The sequence below is a fragment of the Sphaeramia orbicularis genome, chromosome 16 (genome assembly GCF_902148855.1).
Source record: "Sphaeramia orbicularis chromosome 16, fSphaOr1.1, whole genome shotgun sequence".
Classification (NCBI taxonomy): domain Eukaryota; kingdom Metazoa; phylum Chordata; class Actinopteri; order Kurtiformes; family Apogonidae; genus Sphaeramia; species Sphaeramia orbicularis.
Window position 1 is genome coordinate 26,202,448 of NC_043972.1, and position 23,190 is coordinate 26,225,637.

Below are 23,190 nucleotides of genomic sequence, written 5' to 3' on the forward strand. Positions count from 1 at the left end.
ATAACACACCAAAAAGAGAAATCAAAACAAAATGTGTGGCACTTAGGAGATAAAAAATGAAGTCAAACCAATTTTTGCTGTTCTGTTCATTTTGACAGTAATCTAGAGGATAGTATTAGTAAAAAGTGCAAAAAGGTGCTTACATTTTATAGTGTGTTTTATTATCTTTGCTGTGTAACATCATGAATCTGGTACTAACATAATGTCAGATATCATTCTTCAACTGGTTTAGCATAAATAATTGAAGTTTGACACACAAATGCAAAAAAATGCATAAATGAATAAAACACATGAAGCATAAACAAAAAATAAAATCAGCCGAGAACTTCTATGTTTTTAGGATAATATGTATGACCGAGAAAGATTTGTGAATGATTAGCACTTAATTTGCTTCCAGCCGTGCCTTATGAAACCAATTTAGTTGACATTTCGAACTTTAACCAAAGCCATGTATGCCCCAAATTAGTGATCTGATATCCTCCCTTTTTCTGTATTTGGTTTGCTGTTACAGGAATCTGGGTTTGGTTTTTACAAAAATACCATGTGCTCCCACAGCTTGCAAAATTACATGGATTTACTTCAGCTGACTTAAACAATTTCTCGTCAGCAAAAACGACAATCAAAACAACTTCTGTTCTGAAATGTGCTATTTCATATCCTCGATCAGATGTAGAACCACACAGAAAATCCCGAAGCACGGGCAGAGAGGAAATTTGGTTGACCTCAAAACTTCTTATACAGTTTGTAATGTTTTGGCCCGACACATGGTAGATAGAGCTAAGGGTACGGTCACTGTTATCTAACAAGTTTATTTCAAGTGAGCAAACATGGTGATCAAAATAAAGGGAAAAAAAAGAAGACCTGATTTCACAAACTACATGTCTGCTTTGGAATTGTAGGCACTCGGGTTCACGATGTCATTCTCATACTTCGACAGAGCAATGCAAGCAAAAGGGAGGGAGAAAAGAAAGAATCTTGCAGCAGTCCGTTTTTCTGAAAGCTAATATGTGACCCACTGATGAAAAGTTCTTCCTTCGGAATTAAGTTGAATGTCCAGCGTTATCTTTCTGTTGGAATTTCTCTTATCGCCCCAAGGGAAGCGAGTGACAGATTGATGCAAGTTCTTACCTGAGCCTCCCCACGTACCCTCTATATGTATCCTGCAATGGACAGATACTGTTAGAGCACCTCGCTATTTTATACTTAGACCTCTCAAAAGCTGTTGAGAGACGAGGGTAAGGGAGATGGTCCTGGGCATCCGTGTGCTTGGGTGGGAGGGGGATTTGGTTTCAAGAGATGTAGGGCTTTGTCTGCAGGCCAAAATAATATTGTTGCACATGCATGCAGTTGCAACATGCAGTCATATAAAGATGAATTAGAGCAACATATTAAGTAAAATTCATGTAATACATTTGTAGGTTTTCGTTTTGCTTTTGTCTGATGTCTGCTGTTTTCATGATAAAATAGTGAAATAATATAAAAAGGACAACTCTCATATATATGCAGCAGTGCACTGCTGTGAGTCTGAGCTGTGTATGAGATACTATCATTTCGCCTCTGGTGTTTAGTCAGTCCAGATTCTGAAAATATTATATTATTAAGAAAATAAAATTGATCTTGAAAGCACAAACACATTTGGGTTTCAAGAAACAGATGCAACTCAATGGCAGGGGACTTTAGTTCTGTTTTAAACAGGAAATAAAAAGTAATATAAATATTTCCATATGATTTTTACTTTATTTTTAAAAGCCTTTCTTTTATTTTCATGTGAGTCAATATGTTGCTGATTTGTGGAATTTATGAGTGGGCTATTAAACAGTTTGATAAAGGCTTTGATGGTAACAGTTTTTTCTATTGTCTTTTACAAAGCTTAGTCACACTTGAGAGCATCAGCTCTGGTAAACTATGTTGTTAACACAATGTGTGTGTGTTAAAACATGTATAACTGGCAACAGTGAAAGACAGCAAATCTAAACTTTGCTTTGAAGAAGAATTACTAAGCAATTAATAAGCAAATTTACTCCTTTTTTTAAAATATAGAACACACCAGACTCTCAGATTCTTTGAAGTCGACACTAGGTCCAGTTCAGAATATGGTATTAATACTCAAGTTTTTGGCATATTGTTATCCTCAACTGACCTAATGGCAGGAAACGCTGCAGACAGACATATGGAGCGCACATTTACTCACACATAGTCTGTACCAGAGAACAATGATCTGCAAAGGCTGTGCATTGGCAGGAATGCTGCATGACGTTAATTATTCCTGTATCCTCCTACATGAGTGTTTGGTAGAAAATAGAGGTCAACTGATATCGGTTTTTCTAAGGCCGATGCCGATTTTAAAAAATTTGGTCAGCCGATGGCCGATATCTATAGCCAATTTTTGAGACCAATATTTAAGGCTGTTTTTTTGTTTGTTTTGTTTTTAAAGCACATTGACCGTAAAATACAATTGAAACACTCAGATAATTAAGATTTTTATACAGCAATATAAATGAAAATATTAATACACATACACATAATACTCTTTTAACATTTACTAAACTTCAAGTGCTGCCCATACAGGTGCCTGCTCAAATATCTTATAACATTTTTAGTACTGATCAAATATCGGCTTAAAAAATTAAGGCCGATGGCCGATATTGAAAAAAATCTATATTTCGGCCCAATGCATCAGCCAATATATCGGTCTACCTTGAAAATCATTTTTAAAGTCATTTTCTTTGTGTATTTCACATTGTCGGGTATGGTCTTTGTGCTGGATAAAATTAGATTTTACTGTTTCAGCATTCAATATGCTTTAAGTTCAAGAGTAACAATAGCCAGTAATGACATGAAAAGAATTAATAAAAATACACAATCATTATCTCCTTGAATAAATTCTTTTCAAGTGTAAAATTTTTCTACCGCCTCAAGTGAATGCAATAACAACACATTTGCATCGTATGTCAAAACTAAAATCCAGATTCACTAGTCTACACCAATACTTTAAATGGATTACTTTAATCCCAGTTTAGAGACACCAGCTTGCTTTTATTATACACTTTATGATGCTCTTGGATTGGCTGCATGACGCCTGATTAGTCAACCTGTCAGAACAGCTTCGCACAGCTTTATTCAGTGGCAGGAGTGCTGACTGTATGCCCCTGAACCTAGACCACCAATTACTGTAGAAAGAGGTTATGATCCAAGATCACTACTTCTCTTTAAAGATGCTTTGGGAATATTGATCATGGCATTAAGGTCTTCATATTCACAGGCAACTTTCTTTTTTGTTGAACAGCATGGAATATAGTTACACTTCTGACTCGTACATTGTGTGATCCAACTTTTTTAACGGTTCAATAGGTGCGAAGTGCGTACGTCTGTGAGCTTTTGTAATTACTAGTATTAGAGCGCGCCGACATTTGTGATATTTGAGAAAACCGCATTAACAGTGATCAAAACTTGACATTCTGACAGTATATCTGGAGCTATAGTACGGTGAGTGCTTATGATGACCTCTGACCTTACACTAGTCTGTGGAGATCAGAACAGCAGAATACATCTAAAGCTGAGGTGCTGAAGTTGAATCCCCTTTTGCAGAGTTATCGGAAGGATCTGCCTCCTTCTGCATACCAAGACAGGGCTTATACCTCGCCAATAATCTGCACCTGGACAGTGTTGTTTCTACTTGTGGGCTTATCAGAGAAGTCGTACATTTTATCATTCGCCAGGTGCAGCCAGGACATGGTTTAAGGCAGACTGGGTCTTTCTTATCGAGAGGAATATATCTTGGTGTCTGATGCCAAAGATTCAGAAGGGAAATGACAGCGTTTGGCCTGGTGTAATGGATAACGTAAAGTCCGGTATTTTCGTTGTGAATGAAGTCAAACTAAACACATAACGTATTGTAGTACAGTACAATTTCAGATATATAAGAGGAAATACAAATCAGAAAGTGAGTAAAAGGACTATATGTGATGTAAGTGCAGTTTTTACCCTTTTTCTCACGTTTGTATTTTGTCAAAAATAAATTATCATATCCGATTATAGTTTATTTGCTTATCACCAAATTGTAAGAGAGAAATGACTGACAACATTACTAACATAGATAGATAGATTTACTTTATTAATCCCCAATGGGAAATTCAAAATACAAAATGCGGTCACTGCTCCACAAAAACAGTCATACCACATCAACAGTCAATAAATAAATAAATAAATGCAGAGTATAAGTAGCTAAGAATAAGTTTGATTAAAAAGAAAGTAGAATTAAAAGACAAAATGTGTTTTCTACCAATCACATAAAAATATCAACATATAAACATACAAAAAAACATTTATTGTAATATATGGTATTACAATATACAATATTATAAGAAAGATATCTAGTTATTTAATGCAGGAACATCTGCTTTTTAACGACTTTTCTCATGTTAAAAATGTCAACTACGCAATATATTTTGCATTTCTTGTTTCCTCCTCTTTAGCATTTTATAATTTAGCTTAATGGTGTGAATTATTTTGCACATAACCAAAAAAACCCCCCAAAACATTAGGATCTAGTATAATCTAAGTTTAATCTAGTCCCTCTCAACAGATCATCCATCTTGATCATATTCAGAGAACACTACCTGTAACCTATATTCCAGTGAATCAACCAAGTCTCTCATGAGCAGAGAATGAGATGGAGAGAAGACAGAAATGCAGAAGGAGATCCATCAGGTGATGTATTACCCTGTAGGCATCGTAATTTGTTATATAAGCTTCATGTAAGCTCAGCAGCAAGATTAAAGACCTCCAGCTCAATGTATCAGTCACCCGTCAACTGCTGGGTCAATTTCCCTTTAACCCTTGTTTTGTGGTTCATAACCCTCTTACAAATATGACACTGTCAATCAAAATGTAGTGGCCGGGCATTCGCTGACTGCTCTGGTCTCTGATTTTGCCTTTTCATAGTTTAGCCACAGCAGCGTCAGAGTATTTTTTTTTAATGTTTCTTTTAATTTGTACAATCTGTGTTTAAAATGTGCAAACGTCCTCAATACTGAAATTAAATTAAAGCGTAATTCCCGCAAATTAATAACGCTTCTCACATCGGTTTGCCTCCCAGTCAGTCTTTCTTTCCCCAGATTTTGGAAACATGCATCTTCCGAGGCTCACAAGTCATTAGCAGCCAACAGACATTGGACGCATTACGCACTGTGACATAAATGACTAAATGAATCAGCACATCTATTAAAGGGTGTGCTCCCTCCACGGTGCTATGATACGATAAGCTCATATTTTGTTTTGAATCCTAATGACTGGCGTAGGTGTGCATTCATCATGGATTATTGGAGACTTAATTTAATTGAGCTGAAGCGATCGCCTGTAAATCACATTACACTGTCATTTCTCTTTACAGAAAGGAGACAAAAGCCCCCGCCGGCTGTGATTTGACAAGACACCAAGGTGGGTGTTCCAGCGAGCGGCTATATTCCTCCAACAGGAAGATGGAGTAATGAGGATTAGAGCTGTGTATTTATAATTCAAAATAACGCCTTTGAATATCAATAATGGAAATGACTGTGCACACAATGAGAGCTGTTATAATGTTCGATTGTTGTCTTCAGATATCTTGCTCGAGCTCCTGTTGTAGCTCTTTGTCTAAATCCAGTTAGCATGGTGATAAACTGGGGTCTGATGGTGTTTACTCTGGAGTAGCAGCAGCGCGGCTGGAGGAATTCTCTTATCGCTGTTATTGCCGGCGCTGCTTCACACAGTTGGTTAACAAACTGGCTGGGAAAATAAGAGCTGACAGTATTCAGCCCCCTCAGGTGCCTGCAGCCTCATTCCCTCGGCTAATGTCCATCAATATCGCTCATTATTCAAATGAGATGAATGGTATATTGTCAGACAGCGAGAGCCAAGTGGCAGTGTTATTTTGACCTATAGTAAATGTTGCAACCTTGCCCTGGTACCTTTGCATACTGCAGCTGAGCCTGAAGGAGTGCTGCTAGGTGTAAATAATGGGACCTTGGGTGTCAGGCTTTTACAAGATGCCTGTCTATAAATCAGTTGGGCTTGCCTATGACATTAATTTTAACATGGCAAATTGACATCGAGCTGATTTTGTGAAATTAAAAAGCAATAAAATGTGCATGTAGATTCGTTCCAATAAATGTGGTGAATATTTTAGTTTTTGCACACAGATTTTTTTTTATATAAATGTTAATAATGAAATTGATTGATCGGCTAGCAAAGATTAAATTTAAAGAAAAAGCTTTGAACTCACCCAGTATAGAATGCTTTATGAAGTGAAGACAGTGTTGTGAACTGCGTACTGAAGAAACTGCGAAGCGACAGTGTACTGCATAGGCCCTCTGTATTGAGAGGAGGAGGCCAAGTGTATTGTATCCCATAACCTCCTGTTATTGCCACACAACACAAGCGGCGGTGGCGGCCCCAGCCGCTATGATGGAGCACCCTTCTACTCCTGAGAAAGAATGTTTGCTTACTATTTCATCATCCCCCGGGGCCACAGGAAAATAAGCCCATCAGTTGTCATTGTGACAGGATAAAAATGGAGCCGTCATATTTCAGTAACACAATGCAGGCTAAAGGAAAGAGAGAGGGACAGTGAGAGAGAGTGCCATCCAGTACCATCACCCTATCCAGCGAATGAATTATGGACCAGCTTCTTTCTCACGCAAAGACTATAAGTTAATATTATCTCCTCAGGATAATTATAGCAAAGTTCAATTACTGACCCAGCATTACCGTGTGGCCCTGCACCACAGGTTCTGACACACACCCCTTTTACACATTTATCTTTTCACTCCAACACAGTAAATCTGCATGATGGCAGTGATTTATCTACTGGTGCCTGGTCCCCAGCTCCACCACTATTCTTCTTCGCATACAACGATTGGCTCAGGTCCCTTGAGTCCCCTTGAGCTTAATGTAAGCTTTTCTTTTTACACTGTGTTTTCGGACCAATTTGTGTCCCCCCTTTTGTCTTCAATGAATGGGGCAGAGGTCTGGGATTTTGAATTTACTCCACAAGATGTATGACCTGGTGATTGCTATAAAAGGGGGCACATGAACTCCACTGCAAATCCTCTGGGTACACCATAACAACTGCATTGTGTAAGACTACACAGAGCTCTTAACAAAACCACTCCCAAGCAAGCATTTCGGATGTTCGGTGTGAAAACCTTGACAGTGACTGCAATTGAAAGCAACACATTGTCTTGTCAGAATGGAAGGCATCTTGTTGGCTTTGTTAGCATCGGTGTGTATTTTTAGAAAAAAAAAAAAAAAAAAAGTATGGACTAAGGGCTCCAAGTGGGCAGAGGAGGCCACCACAGATTCATAGCATGAGGGTCAAGCTCATTTGAGGCAAATGTTCTTTTTACTTAAAGAATCAAATGGGTTAAATGAACTTTAACAATAATTGAACTAATGATTTTTATTAGCATTTTTTTTTCATAAACTAAAAAAATACTATTGCCTGCCGATTCAATGCAAAATTACACATTTTTCTCTGCTAGCTTGCAACAATATAATAACCATGTCAGGGATTAAGGATCACAATGACGCTAGATACATATGTGAGTAAATGTGTCTATTGAGTCTTGCCGTGTTTCAACATCATCGCTTTCATCAAAGATTAACTGTACAAAGGTGACACAAACAACTCGCAGGCTATCTTTTCTGTCACCAGCGCTCATATACAGCTGTACATTTGAGGCATTACATCTAAGAGATTAAATAAGAATATCAAATTAGGAAGCATATATTATAGAACAATATGTAAGTCAGCCATTTTTATATCACACAGACTCTTACTCCCAGTGTGACATTTGATCTATTGCATATTATATCCTGTACTCAGTACTGGGCGATTTGCATAAGAATTGACTGTCTGCCTACTAAGCAATGGCCCGCTTAAAGACTCAGCTGAAAATGTGTGCGTGTCACGAATATGAACATCTAAATCAAGTCACAGTCTAACCCTCATATTCCGCGACAATTATTTGGCAACACCGTGATAGTCACTTTCAAACAAATCAAATTTCATTCTTATGAGACACATGTTAAAGAGGTGTACACTTTCAGTAATTATTCTGTAAACTCAGCCCCATATTTTCATGCAAATGTATTAGATAGTGACACGTCAAATATGAAATCCAATTTGTTGGTTATGAAACACATGTAGGGAAGAAATGTGTACACTAATTATTTCTGGGGCATCCTTCTCCCCCCTCCTATGCCCATTTCATACACAAACTGAACTGGATATTACATTTGCTTAAAACTCAATCATGAAAAATGAAGACTCGATTTGAAAAATTTTAATAAAGATAAGTTGCTTCTATCATTGAATCAGGGAATGCTAATCGGCGCTTTCATTCGGGTGGCGGCAGATAATGTCACCCTAGCTTGAGGCTCTTATTTTGCAATAAAGCATTTACATTCTAATGATTTTATTATAGCCTATACAGGCTGTCAGCGACAGACCAACTGAGCTGCAGCCCCTTCCTCCCAGCCGCTCCCATTCAAATCGCCTGGCAAATTGTATCAGCTATCAGTTCATAGTGCTTTTATCAAGCTGGCCCAGTGGCAAGCCAGTGCCCACCACAATGAGATGTCTATTGCTTGAAGAGTCTGTATTTAATCATTTCTGCTCGCCGGTATTGTTCTGCTTACAGTGCATAAATAAGTGCTTCAAATAACCCCGGAGTGCCACTGACAATGAAACAAAGTATCTGTCTTATTTATCTTCCTTGCATTCTTCACTGCGCCCCCTTATATATATAATTTTTTTTTTTTTTTCTATTTTCTCTTTTCACTACTTTCTTTATTTGCTGCAGGCGATGTTTCTTATTCACTCACCTATCATCTTGGAGCAGTCTGAAATTACTCACTGATGAGTAGAAAGCTTTTGAGATATAGATAACCAAAAAGCACTTTTGAATGGCAAAAATCCTCCAGTCTCCTGACAACTCTATTAGAGAATTGTGAGAAAGGAAAAATGCTATTGGATTTGAGCCCGTTCCTCTAAAAGTGAGGAATTGTTTTATCTTTCTGTTATGGAGAGATGAGAACAAAATGACCATATATTAGCTCAAATCACTGTCTTCGTACCTGAACTGTAAAATAGGTTGTGTGTCACTGCATTCTAAAAGGATGCTCAGGCATTGTGTTGAAGTCGACTCTACTGTTTTGCATGAAAGCATCAAATTACAGTAACAATAGTGTCCAATACTGTTGTTTTTCTCTTTACATGGTATGCTGAATTGGTGTACAGGATGAAATAATTAACTTTACAAACCATGAATGTCATTGTAAATCAACTTGATGTCAAGGTACTACCACTAGCGGTGGACGGATCGATCCAAATATCGGTAGTATCAATACCAAGTCAGTATCGGTATCAGATCGATACTAGCGTGGTGAGATCGAGGTTATATTTTCAGGCCAAAAATGAGACAACACCAAGATGAATAATTTGTAAAAAGGCTATAAGGTACAGATTTTAATTTAATTTTTGTATTGCAGTTTCTGAACACTACCTTAAAAAAATGTTGTGTTTTAATTTGTTTTCCGGTGATCATTTTGTGTACTTTGTTAATTTACGAAAAAAATTCCAGACATGACGATGTATGGGGTCATGTACTGTTCTATTGTTTCTGAAAAAACTTATTTTGATAATAAAGTATTTTCTATTTACTTAGAAACTTTGCCCCAATTCTGTCCTGGGTTTTAACTATTTAATAATAAAAAAAGGAAACATCACAAAACACTTAAAGGTCATGAAAATTATATGAGATGTAGCAATTTGATTATGCATCCACCTTAACTATTGAAGCATATTGTATCGGTATTGATATCGGCAATACCGGCCCTGTATTTACTTGGTATCGGATCAATACCAAAATATGCAGTATCGCACACCACTAACTACCACTAAATGTGTGTATTTATCACTGTTCTGTGTTAAATCTGTCTGTAAAATCCTGCAAAATCTAATAAACCAACTAATTCCAAGCGATAAATGTTTATTCCATTTTGTGTCTGGGCCCAGAGTAATGTAATAAGTCTAATGCCAATTAAAACTAAGTATGCTGGAAGGTTTTTTAGATACTAGTTTTGGAAACAAAAGAAACAATATCAATATCTCTAAACTTGGCGTGTTACAGTGAAACTATATGGATAAAGCCTGATGTTACATTCAACGTGTAAAGCATCAACGGCAAGACCTGTTTGTTGAGTCCTGCCCAATTACAAAGCATTTGGGAACAAATGGGGGAAAAGGGTGTTCTTCCATACTCCTATTATGTCTATTACAATATATCATAATAACTTGGCAAAAACTGACACTGTTTTTTTTATTTAATGGCTTTCCTTGTGAAAAGGATTACTTTAATCCCTCTTGTTGCTCTGATAATTATGTGATATTTTGGCTCTGGATTTACCTCTCATGTCTAATCATTGTCATATAATCATTGGTGTCAGTTAAACAGTGAGAACAAGATGACGTGATGCCCTTATCCATGTACATCTATGGTTTTCAGGTGTTCTAATACAACGTTTGGCCATAGCTACCTGTTCAGGGTGTACCAGTACCCTTGGCAGTGCAGTATTGTGTTCCAAGTTTAACAAGAGTGCTTTGAACTCACTTTGGAGTTGAATCACCTAACCCTAGGGCAGGTTTGTCACCGTAGCCTCATGTATCAACACAAGATAGAGAATGCCTCAGAGGGACTTTGACTAATTGGGGGGGTTAAACCGCTGTTCATGAATCTCTGGCCTGATCCCCTCAAAATATAATGAATCCAGGCAGGTTTTCAAAAGCCAGGAAACATTTCTTGTGACCTTAGTTGGGAGGCGTTATTCTGGAAGACATGACCGTAAATCCATCCCTCTTCTCTGAGGGCAGTTAAATACCTGCCATTGTGCACCATTGTTCTGTTATTGCTGTTGTCCCTTTTTCTTTCAAGCTCAATTCTTTATTTTGGTGTATATTGTTACTCCAGAGGAGCTCTTTTTATCCTGAAGGCAAACATCAAACTAAGAGACAATATCAGCTCCACAAAAGACCTCCAAACTCTATTATGTTTTTTCTTTTTTTTTTCTTTTTTCTCGGGCTCTCTCTCCTTTCCTCACTCTTCCAATCTTTGGAGAGTATCACAATCCTCTCTCAAGTTTAAGAAAAGACATTATCAGCATGTGGTTAAATGATCTCAATGAACTCATATTTGTACAATGGAGATCTACATTTGGCTGTAATTCATTTAAAGTTTATTTGATTTTAGTTGTCCGTGAAGACCGTTCATAGGAATGTGTGGACGCATGAGGAAGTGCATGCATTAATTGATTAGTTTCGTATACACCAGTGACCTCTTTTCAGTTTTTTTTACATTAAATATGTGTTACATAAGCAATGGAAACAAAAATAGGTTCAGCCCCATCAACAAAACGCTTTAATGTTACATTTTAATAATCCTCCACGGTGCCAAAATACTTACTTTTGCTGATATAATTGCCCAAAATTGAGTTTGGGTATCAGATAATCTACCTTGAATCACTGCGCAACCCAGGTATTTTTTTCAATTAGCTTGGCTTCATGGCTTTTTTTTAACTTACGTGTTCATTTTGCTTCAGAATCATTTAGCATTTTCCATTTATCCATCAGCTCACTGAAGTAAAAGGTAATAAATACAGTCATAGTGTCACTATGATAAGCCAACATTTCAATAAAAGGTTAGTGCTTTTTTTTCTATATTTTAAGTGAAAAAAAAAAATATATGGGGGGAAATTTACATTTGGCACATCAACAGACCAATCCGCTCTCCTTTCAGTCATTGCATTATTCACTGTGTGTTCATTTCCTGTTGATCAGATTGACTGTTTGATGTATTTCCCTAACTTGACACAATGATGCTGATAAAACAGTGGCAAATTTACTTATTCTGGTGACAGACAGCAATTTAGTGGGAAATGAAGTTGTCTTGACGACGACGCCATATTACATACACACCCTGGCAAATAACCTAGTTTGAATAATCACTGCCACTGTCTGTTTAAATGATTTTTATACCCATTTTAAAGGAAGGCTTTGATGTGATAATTCTAATTCCCTGCCTGTGAGAAGGAGGTGGTGAGAAAGTGGAAATTATTTCAGTATTAGGATGTCAGTCAATCCTCTACCACACCTAGCCCCCTTATTAACTAGTAATGATTGAGCTACTACATCCACTACACTGCCGTCACTGCTTTAGTGTGCAATGCATTTGATTTCAAAAAGATTGTGAACGCTTTAATCTCATTGTTGTGTTACTCCCAGTAAAATATTCAGTTTGGGGGGAGAAAGTGAATGCGTATTGTTGTTTCCCTCACTATCTTTTTCTCTGACTGCAGACAGAATTATGTGCAAGTGTGAGTATACCATCTCTTGACATGGCAGACCAACAATACAAGACATTTAAGATGTGCATGCTTTATCAATGTATATATATATATATATATATATATATATATAACAAAAAAAAAGAAACATCTCTTAATATCTATTATTATATGGATAATATATTAACAGGTGATAAAATGGGGTGCAATGAAAGTGCTATTATTGCCATATTTCAACAAATAATAGTCTAAATGGTACATTATAAACACTTTTTCTACTCTTTTTGGGGCATCAGTTGAGTTCAGAGACAAAAGGCCTTGTTATCCTCCAAAATAGTCTAATCCGCTGTCTGTTTTACATAGCACAATGCCCTAATACATGATTTAAGGACCTTTCACATATCACATGCATTAGGATAATGGAAGGGAATGATAAAACTTTTAGTAGCATTAACATGCGATGCATAAAATAAAAGAATGGGAGAAAAGGTTCAAATAAGTAAAACAATCTGAGGTTTTGGATAGAAATGTCAAAAAGGGATAACTAGGTTGCCAGTTATGTATTATTCATTCTTTTATTGTATTTCAGTTTTCACCTGCTATGACAGCACATGTGTACTTTTAGGACTGGTCACCATTTGGAAGGAGCGAGTGTTAAAAAGTAGTGCAATGGTGTAATGAATACAACAATGAAATTCGAAGAAATCAAATTTGATGGTTAACTTGTCATTTTCAGTTAAAGCTTATGTCAGTGGTTCCCGACCTTTTTTGACCCCAAACATTCAAAATGGAGATATTTTTTTACTAAAATTAATTTTTTTTTCATCATGTAATAGTTTGCTATACTATGTTACAAATAAACGTTAATTTTAGATGACATTTAGTCTATATAATGTATATTATTATGGACGGAGGCAGAAAAGCCAGGTGTAGATTATGGCACAAAGTGAAAATTTGATTTTCCTTGGTCAGGATATGTACAGTCAGTCCAGCTTGGATTTACAAGGCTGACAATTAATACTGAACAAACAATAACACAAACTATGAATTATGAAAGAGCTGCAGCATCTGAAACTGACCACAATGAACATTTGAAAGATAAACAGTACCACAGTGCTTCAGTTTCAGTTTCACAGTTTGTCATGTCTGTTACGTATTGTGATTGTCTTTCTCAACTCACCATATATTTTTTATTAGTAAGCTTTGTTTTTTTTGTTTTTTTTAATTAATTACTAGAAATTTCAGGAGACCCCATTTGAATTCCAGGCGACCCCAAGGTTGAAAAACACTGGCTTATGTTATCTATTTGGCTGTTTTGATTTAGACAGACATAAACAGGATTTAAATGCATGTATAAATGTATAAATATATGAATGCACAGATTTTTCTTATTTTACTTTATTTCATTTTATATAAATTACACCATGACTGTTGCTAAAGTAAAATAATTGGATAGATTGATTAATTGTTGTAGATGATCATTTTTTTGATTTACTTTTTTCCATTTTATTAGGCGTGAACATGGGACTGAACGCCTTCAAAACACACCATAAATGCTAACCAGATGTACAATTACTGAGAACTGAGTGTCATATGATGATGTGACTCTGACCCACCCAGTTAAAACAAAACTTTTCAATGGGAAGCCCATATGGTGAGCTCTCTACACGCATTAGTACTTCATTTAAGGTAGTAGTAGTATCCTGAATATTGATCGGTTGTAGCTTCATTAGCTGGGAACTGACATCCCAGATTGATGTCTCTTTAAACTGGGTCCTGGTCAGGGCTACCTGGGGAATCACACTATTGACTTTGAACTGTTTGTGCTTCTAGGCCTCTGGAGACCTTGTGTTAGCTTTAATGGGATCCATCAATTCAGCTTCCCTTTTAATAATTATTGTTTTACCATACTCAAGAGACTACAGTATCTTTAGTTTTTTTTTTTTTTTTCCACCGTTGCCTGGAGACAACACAGACTCTCTTGTCTTGTTTCTGCATAAGGAATTTACAATGTGGGGGTTTGTGTTTTTATTCATTTTTCTAAATCACTACAAGCTCCTCCTTTCAACCTGTTCTTCCAAAGAACAATACACAAGGGAAAATTACAAAAAAAAAAAAAAGAAAGAGAAGATTTCATTTGAGTAATCCAGAAATCCCCTTTCAATGATTTGACATAATTAACCTGTACATTGAAGAGAGAAAAATAGGGCCTCTTCCTAAAGATTAGCATTGTGTAATTGAAGGGTTGTCTTTCTTTGTGTGGAAGACAATTGATTTTCATACATCTGATGGCAGAATCCTGTTGTTGGTCTTAACGGTGTCTTTGATTTTTGTCTGGTGCAACACACAATGACCACAGGAAGTAGAGACACATAAAAGCGCAACCTCGGAGACCCTCAAGTTCACCTTGTAAGGTGGAGGAGGGGGCATGGATTGCCTCAGATGGTTCTGAAAAGGCGTTTTTGAAAGAGAGAGTGATAGAACAAGAGGAAGACAGGGAGAATTAAGTGATCTTAGTTCATGATGAAAAGGAATGCTAATGTTAAGTACATTGATCAGCTGCTACGCTACAGCCAACCTAGCCTTTTCCCCCTGCGATATCAATACATTGAAAACATCATTTGTATCAGCAGTTGTTTCTTTAATTAAGATCTGGCCCAAATCTTTGGTATTGATCTGTGCCATTACCTTATCGACATTGTCTCGCCAAGCTGACTCAGTGGCTTTCTCTGTATTGAAATGACCTGGCTTAGGGGTACAAAGTGCACCGCTGTATTATGTCATATAAGCAAAGCCACGTCTTTGTCTGCTGCCCGAAAGAGGTATTCAAGGTAAGTGGTACAGACCAGTATTGACATCCGTTTGCGTCACTTAACAAAATTAAACATGTGGGAAAATAGCCTGAAAGACTGGAATTCTTAAGGGAGTCATCTATTTGAATCGAGCAGACATGTAATGTGACACTGAGTGTTTAGCAGCTTTGTTTTATACCATAGTGAAGCTATTTATTCTCTTATTTACCTATACAGCGAGACATGAATTAAGAAAAATACACATTGCTTTCTAAAAAATAACATATGTACTTGTTGCCAATTCACACGTTATCATTAATTCCCCTAATGGGATTTTTTTTTTCAATTATTCCCTTTGGGATCGCCTCCTCTCTAAGTACAGTGTATAGTATTTACTTCATCATCATTAAGAATCTATCCCACAGTCATTACAGTGATTGATACCACCATTGAAACCTTAAAGACATATTCTTTGTGGGATATCTCTTTGGTTGGATCACTTCCCTGTCTAATTGAACAATGACACATTTCTTGGACTCTGTTATCTGGGTTTGGTAGCACATCCTTACACCAGCCAAGACTCACTTATTTCCAGTAACCCCCACCCCACTCACACTCACACTCACACACACACACACACACACACACACACACACTTTACCCTCTATACTTTCCTGCCTTCCTTCGAGGCATCTTCAGATCCGCCTGGTGTCTCCTCCCCAATCCCACCCCTCACATGGCGTGCGGCGGTATAGGAGAGGCTCCTGAATCCACAATGCCTCGCTGCGCCTCAGGTGGGGTTTCTGAAGAGCCTGCCGCCACAGCCGCCGCCTCGCAGGCAACCGTCGACACTCAACCAGCCCGCGTCCTGCTGAATACCACCAGTCAATCCCACTTGTCTCACTGCGTGAAGCAGTCCAGCATCCACCAACCTGATAAAACACACAGCCCCCCCCCCCCCTTCTCTCTGAGCCCCTGAAGTGTTAAATTTGTTTTTCCCCAATTCAACCCCCACCTACCTCTGCAGGATCACCCCACATTACACTCCTGAAAACCCCCAAGAAGAATATTTATTTATTTTTTTATGGGTGAAAGGATCGGTGGAGGCTTTGCATCTCCATGGGCATTTTGAACAACGCCTGCTTCGCTCCGATTGCAACCACCACAAACAAATCCAATAGCCACCGCTAATCTGATCATCTCATCCCCAGCACTTTTCATGCTGGGTTCCTCCCTCAGAACCCCTTGTACTAGTTCCAGTCTGGGAGTGTGTGATAAGACACTGGAAATTTAGTCATCATCTTCCGCGCAAAGGAGCTCAGAGGAGGGATTATGATATTCCTATAACCTTACATTGGATATGGACAGGGGCAGCTCCTAGTGCGGATACAATCCTGTACATAGCTGTCTGTCCAGCCCTTTTTCTCCCAGCCCCATTCACCGCCTCTTCCCTTTTAAAAGGTTGACTTTACAAGATTAGTGCACGCTAGCCGTCATCATGTTAGCAGAGATAGCAAGGAGGAAACATAGTGTTGTTGAATACATTTTGCTGCTCTGATAAGAGGCCCAATAAATATAAACTATTAATTCTGTTATTCTTGTGTATTGGTTTACACAAAAAGCCTAAAAATGTGGGAGTGAAAATGGACGAGTTAGATATTTCTCATTCCAAAGAGAAGCTTAAAAGGCTTTCAGATTGCTTTTCTAAGATAGAGAAGCACTTGAAAATGAAGTATAAAAAAAAAATCTTTGTACTTGTAGATTTTTAGCAGATTATTCCAAATGCCTGGACCAAAGAAAAATAACTCTCATTCCCTACAGACCTAATTTTGTTCAGGTTGGCACATTTAGATATCTCTACTGCAAAGATGAGTACTGAGATGACTTTTTGGCATTTGTGGGTGCCAAGCAAATCAAAACACCATGTTCACATTTTGCAAGCATGTGTCTCATTTATTTAGTTTGGCAGTTGCATGTGATTTGCTGTGTAATTATTGTGGATGTCATTCAGAATATTTTTGGCTGGTCAACTATATCATATTTCAGTGGAAATAGAGCACTGTGTTTGCTACATTTTCAATGTATTAAAACATCGTAATATCCTTTCGTTGAACCCATAGGAACTGCATCAATTATTCCCAGCTCTGCTTGGGAACTCATAAACCACTGGCACATGCACTCTCATTTATCGAGCTATTTAGACACAGTGGAATCAAGGACCTGGATAAAACATGTCAGCTAAAAACATAGAAAACTGGAAAACTGGCCTGTGAAATGAAGTTAGACTGGAAGCATAATGCAATAGCTTTTCCATCTTAATTAAATATATACTCTTGAGCTCAGCGGTCTTTTGACACACATTTTACACTGTTTTAAACACTTAAAAAGAAAAACATACTGCTTTAAATGAATAGTTTTTGGATGATCTTTGCGTTGGCCATCTTGCCTTCACAGATGCAGCTGTTTTCAGAAATCATTAGTGGGAAATATATCGCCTTCACGGCTATATGTTACATAGCAAAGCCAAAGTCAGAAAAAAAGCCAGTCTTGATTCAAACAATGTGATTCATGATAGTTATTAAAAGACCTCTGCCTCAGGTTTTGTGGTGAGATGGACACACTAAATGGTGTCACAGGCAGGTAATTATGTAGCAGCCACTCTGTAGAGCAGCTCGTCACTGTCACACAGTTCACAGTTCGCTATCTTTTCCCGAGAAACAACTAAGCAGCATATAATCATGAAAAGAATCCTGAGATGTATCTCAGTCCATTAGTGGAGTCATGCTTGCAGTATAACATCAGTCAAACATTATAATAGCCTGAGCAGCGCTGTGTCGTATGTACAGTAAGCTTATTGTTCTGTCACATTTATAAAGTATATTAGACATCTTTGACAGGCGGTGTTAAATATTGATTATGATGCGTTTGAAATGTTTTGGCTGTATATTTTAACACCGCCTTTTCACTGTCTCTCCTGATCGCTCTCTCCCTCTCATTCTTTCTTTCTGTTCCTCTTTGCAGTGCAGTAAGTTCACATTTTTTACCTCCTGTGATACAGACTCATTCAAAGTCAGATTAAATTAGGGCAGGACTGTCTCGCTGAGATCCAGAGTGACAGAGATGTCCCAAGCTACAGGAAGCAGCAGTTACAGTTCCAACACCACACCACCAACCCCCAGCCAACCCAGCCCCCGCACTTCCCACATCTCCCATCAATATTTCATTAGGTAACCTTAGAAGCAAAGTATAAGCAAACGCACCCGTTCATGCACACTGTGCACGCACACACACATAATCAGTAAGGACCAGGCCTTTTCCCCCCTGTTTCTGCCGTACAGGTTTGCTGAGTTTCCGTCTAGCCAGACGTGCAAGGAAAACTAAGCCCCCCCTCCCTTCCTCCCTCCTTCTCCTGCTACTCCTCTTCCACCTCCTCCTCATGGAAGATTTAGCTTCCATTCATTTATCCCCATTCAGGATGACAAAAATCAATCATTTCATTCTCTCTGGATGGCTACCCATTAAGAATGGGGACAGCAAGTGAAATGAAATACACATTTCCCTCAGCTGATCCCCTCCCATGATAGATTTGTGCAGCTACAAATGGGTGAAGGTATGGTTTCTCAAGTCAAAATGGAAGTGTTTGTACTATATGTCTTCTAATCACCCTCATTGCACAGACACCGGGGTGTTGATAACATTCTTATCTTCAAGGGAATGCATAGTGAGTTGTCGACTTTAGTAAGCCAACCGTGTCATATAGAATCAGACTACGACTCACTTTTTCAAGCAGCATTTACAGCTTGTCAAAGGCCTGCATGGCTTTAGTGAGTGGACTTATGTGTATAATAGAATTACATCTATTTATAGGAGAATTTTATTTGATTACAAAGAAATGGTTAAAAAAAATAGTATCATAGGCAGACGGAATAAAATAAAGTATGGAAGTTTATCTGACCACACAGTCAGGTTTCACAAAAATGAAATAGGAAGATGTGGTTTTGTAAACTTACTGAATCATAATGTGCTGACAGTTACGTTTCAGCTATTTCATACAATTGAATTTTTAGAAAGTACTGCACTTAAACAACTTTTGTTCTTCTTTAATGCATTTGTTTCTCCCTATATTGCTAGAACTTGTCACCAGATAATACTAATGACCACAGAAAGATGTGTGCATGAGATTATGCGCCCTGTCATCCCCAACTAGAGGAGAAAGACAGAGACAGGTTTGCCACAGGGTTTTCTTTCATTTGATCCTAATTTCTGTCAGGTTAGTAACACTTTTTGGTTGTCTAAAGTGTCTGTAATATATTCTTCAAGGTCCTCTCTGCAGAAGCTTATCTACCACATCAATATTCCAGGGAGGTGACAATATTATTTCAATTTGAATGAAAATAAGTCCTATCATTTGACAAAGCTTTAAAAAACATGCACCATATTCAACATTGTTTACAGACTGAAGCTAAAATTGGATGTGGATGTATCAGTGAAAATAATGTATAAATGTATTATAGTTGACAGTGAGCTACACGAGAGTTTTATCCTTAAGTTACACTACTCTTATACATATTATTTTTCTGACTTTATGTATTCATGGATTCCTGATCTTCAGAGGCACTGATGCATGAATTGTCAAAAGGACAGATTAAATAAAAAAAAAAACCTATTGCTGAAATACTGATTGTGTTGTTTTGTATTTTTGTATGGAAAATATGCTACAGCCATCATTTATTTAAAAACATAAGCACATGCATATATACAGCGATAGCGATTTGGAATCTTGGTGTTTTTGGGGCCTAACACCATAGCGAGGCGTGCACGTTATTACAGTAACACATTGCATTGCTGCTCCTTTTTCTATAACGTATATATTCTTCACATAGAAAAAATGTCACTAAATTCCACTCTGTGTAATGAGACACATTAAAAACACAACCTTTACAAGAAGAGTAAATGACAAAAGGGAGCAGAAAATTGGCTGGGACTCACACCTGCTTGGAATGATTAAGCTGTAGCGATTCTTTTTTCCCCTTCCAACAAATGACTGCAGTAGTCGACAAAAGGTGTTGATTCAGAGGGCAAATTAAGCCTTGAACAGGCAAGATAATGTGCCTGTGATCAATTAACATAGACACAAGGTGTACTGGTTTTGCTTTGAAACTTTCAGGGCCGGCCAACGGGCCCCTTTGTGCCTTTCAGCTGAGCAGCACTAATCATTTCCGTGGCTTGCTTCTAAAGGCAGCTCAGGACTCAGAGTATAGATTTTGCCTGGGGACTCTCCCTAGGCAATGAACTGACTAGTCAAACATGTTCACAGCAAACCTAATCTTACTCTAGGACACTGACTTGACATGAAAGACTTTATATCTATATTTTTTTTTTTTTCACATTACCTTTGTTGGGCTTCTCTTTTTTTAATTGGTGCCAAATAAAGAGCAGACTTCATAATTCACAATTCAGTTGGGGATGAAGTGAGTCAAGACCAGAAATGTCTCTCAAGTCTAGGATAAAACCTGCACATTATTCCTCTTTGTAAAGGCTGCTGTAAAGAGATTGAAATGTAGCTGTGCAGCAGGTACAGTCCCTATAGTTCAGGGCAGATTTGATCTCTGTTTTTGCCCATGTTTTGGTGAAAGACATCAGATAACGTGTCAAAAGCACAGGAAATACAGTTGTGGAAAAAATAATAAGACCGTTATTGTTTTCTTCAATTTCTTGTTCATTTTAATGCCTGTAACAACTAAAGGTACATTTGTTTGAACAAATATAATGATAACAACAAAAATAGCTCATAAGAGTTTAATTTCAGAGCTGATATCTAGCCATTTTCCATGGTTTTCTTGATAATAATCAAAATCACTTAAAGCTGCGTATGACTTTTGTCACCAATTTTTCATCAGATCTGTAAAACCCGAGTCATAGCCTAAGTATCACGAATCCGTAAGTATTTCGGTGATTATGCACCTGAATCTCTACTCTCACGGTGAACAATTTTGAAGTGTTCTTCACTGTAAATACTCCATGTGTTTGCAGAGTTGGGAGGTCACTAGAGCATTTTCGGAAATTTGTCGCAACGTGCACTGTGGGAAGTGGAGCTCCACGCTGCCACAGTAGCAACAATAACAAAGATGTTGACCAAGCAAAAGCGGGTGCGTGGAACTCTGGGTTTTACTAATTTGATTCAGATTTAAATTTATTTGTCATTTCAGCATATAAAATACACAGAAATAAATCATTGTACTCAGGTCCTGATTGTCTGCAGCATTTAGTAAATAATATACAATACTGATAAAAATAATAAAATACTGATTAAAAAAATAAATAAAAAATTGGTGATGAAAGCCATATGCAGCTTTAAGTTCTTACATAAATATCTATGGCATTGTACTGCCAAAAACAGTGCTTTTAGGCATCCCATGTTTTCTTTTCTGTCTGTTTTAGTCACATGATACACACAGGAGTTAGTACTTGATTGCATAACCATTGTTTTTGATTACTTTTGATGGTCTAATACTTTTTTCCGCCACTGTATATTACAAATATTAATTAGAAGCATAGAGAGAAAGCACAACACGTATTGATAGTTTTTTTTAATTGTATACAAACACATAACTTTTATACAAGGGCAGATACAGAGTTGAGGTGCATTAGGGTATGATCTCCACAGGATAACACATTAAACAAGACACTGAATTGAGTGTAAGCTTTACATACAGTAGGTGCTGTCAGCTTACTGTCACTATGTTTCTTCACACACCAAGTGCGTAAGTAATAATCTTGTTTGAGACAGAATATGCCGGCATTACAGCCAGGCTTTGGTGGGAGGCAGATGATGATATATCTATGAAAGTGTGAAGCTGAAGTAATATGATGTACCTTATAAAAGCTGGCTCCACAGTGAGGGAGCGCCTTAATCCCCCCTCTAAACCACCCTCTCCATCTCTGAGAGGAGCTGATTTTGCTCTGCTTTGAATCCCCTTCTCTCCTTCTCTCTCCCTTTGGTTTGTCTTGAACAGAGGGAGATATGGGCCGCTACTATTTTCTTTTAGATTAACTGACTGATGGGCCTCTTCAAAGCACATCATCCACACCATATGGATCATGGCAGATACAAATCACATATAGGTGTTGGGGCAAAAGATAGATCTTATAAAAAGTGTTGTCTGACAATGTGTCAGGGTGTGGCCTTTTACAGTATTAAAGGCCCTATAACTGATGATTTGTAATTTGTTTGTACTGTTTGACAATGCTCTATTTAAAACAGCTACGGTTTTGATTTATGTCTGGTGTGTGATTATAAAAGACATTTAATCCACCCTGTAACCATGGTAGTAAGTCCAACAAAAGTATCTCAGTGCATGACACTTTCTACAATGTAAAATGTGGTGTTACTTTTGGCTTTAACAGCTTTTTCCTGAGAGTAAAATAAACACCTGCTTCTTCTACAATTTTTTGTGTTAACTGCAAGCTAATGATATTATATGGAACCTACAGCCTTAGTAAAGCATATTACATATCTGTACTTGAATGTATCATGCCAGGGATTATGGGCCAGCCTCTGGAGGACCACAAACCACATTAGCTTGAATTACCAAATATGAACTTTATGCTCAACTGCCCCACACTAGCAGGGTTTTAGCATTTTATATGTCATAATCCCCTATTCCCCACCATCATAACCCCCTCCCCGGCCCCTTCTGTGCTGAATGACTATTAGGTTATTGAGAAATTCACCACAGATGTCATCCTTAAGATGAATGTCTCCGTTCTGATGTGTGAGGAATGGAATCCGAGCGCAACCTGAAAGACGATAGTCAGGAAAAAAGAAGGGAATGGTCAGCTGTGAAAACACAGGCAACGCCAGATAAGACGCTTGTGCTCTGTCCACTTCATACAGAGCCAAACCTGGAAGAGTTTGTCAGTCTATAACAACTTAAGGTGTTAATTATCTGCTACTCAAACAGAAAAAAAGCACACAGAGAGACACAGACTGAGATAATACATGTATAAGTATGCA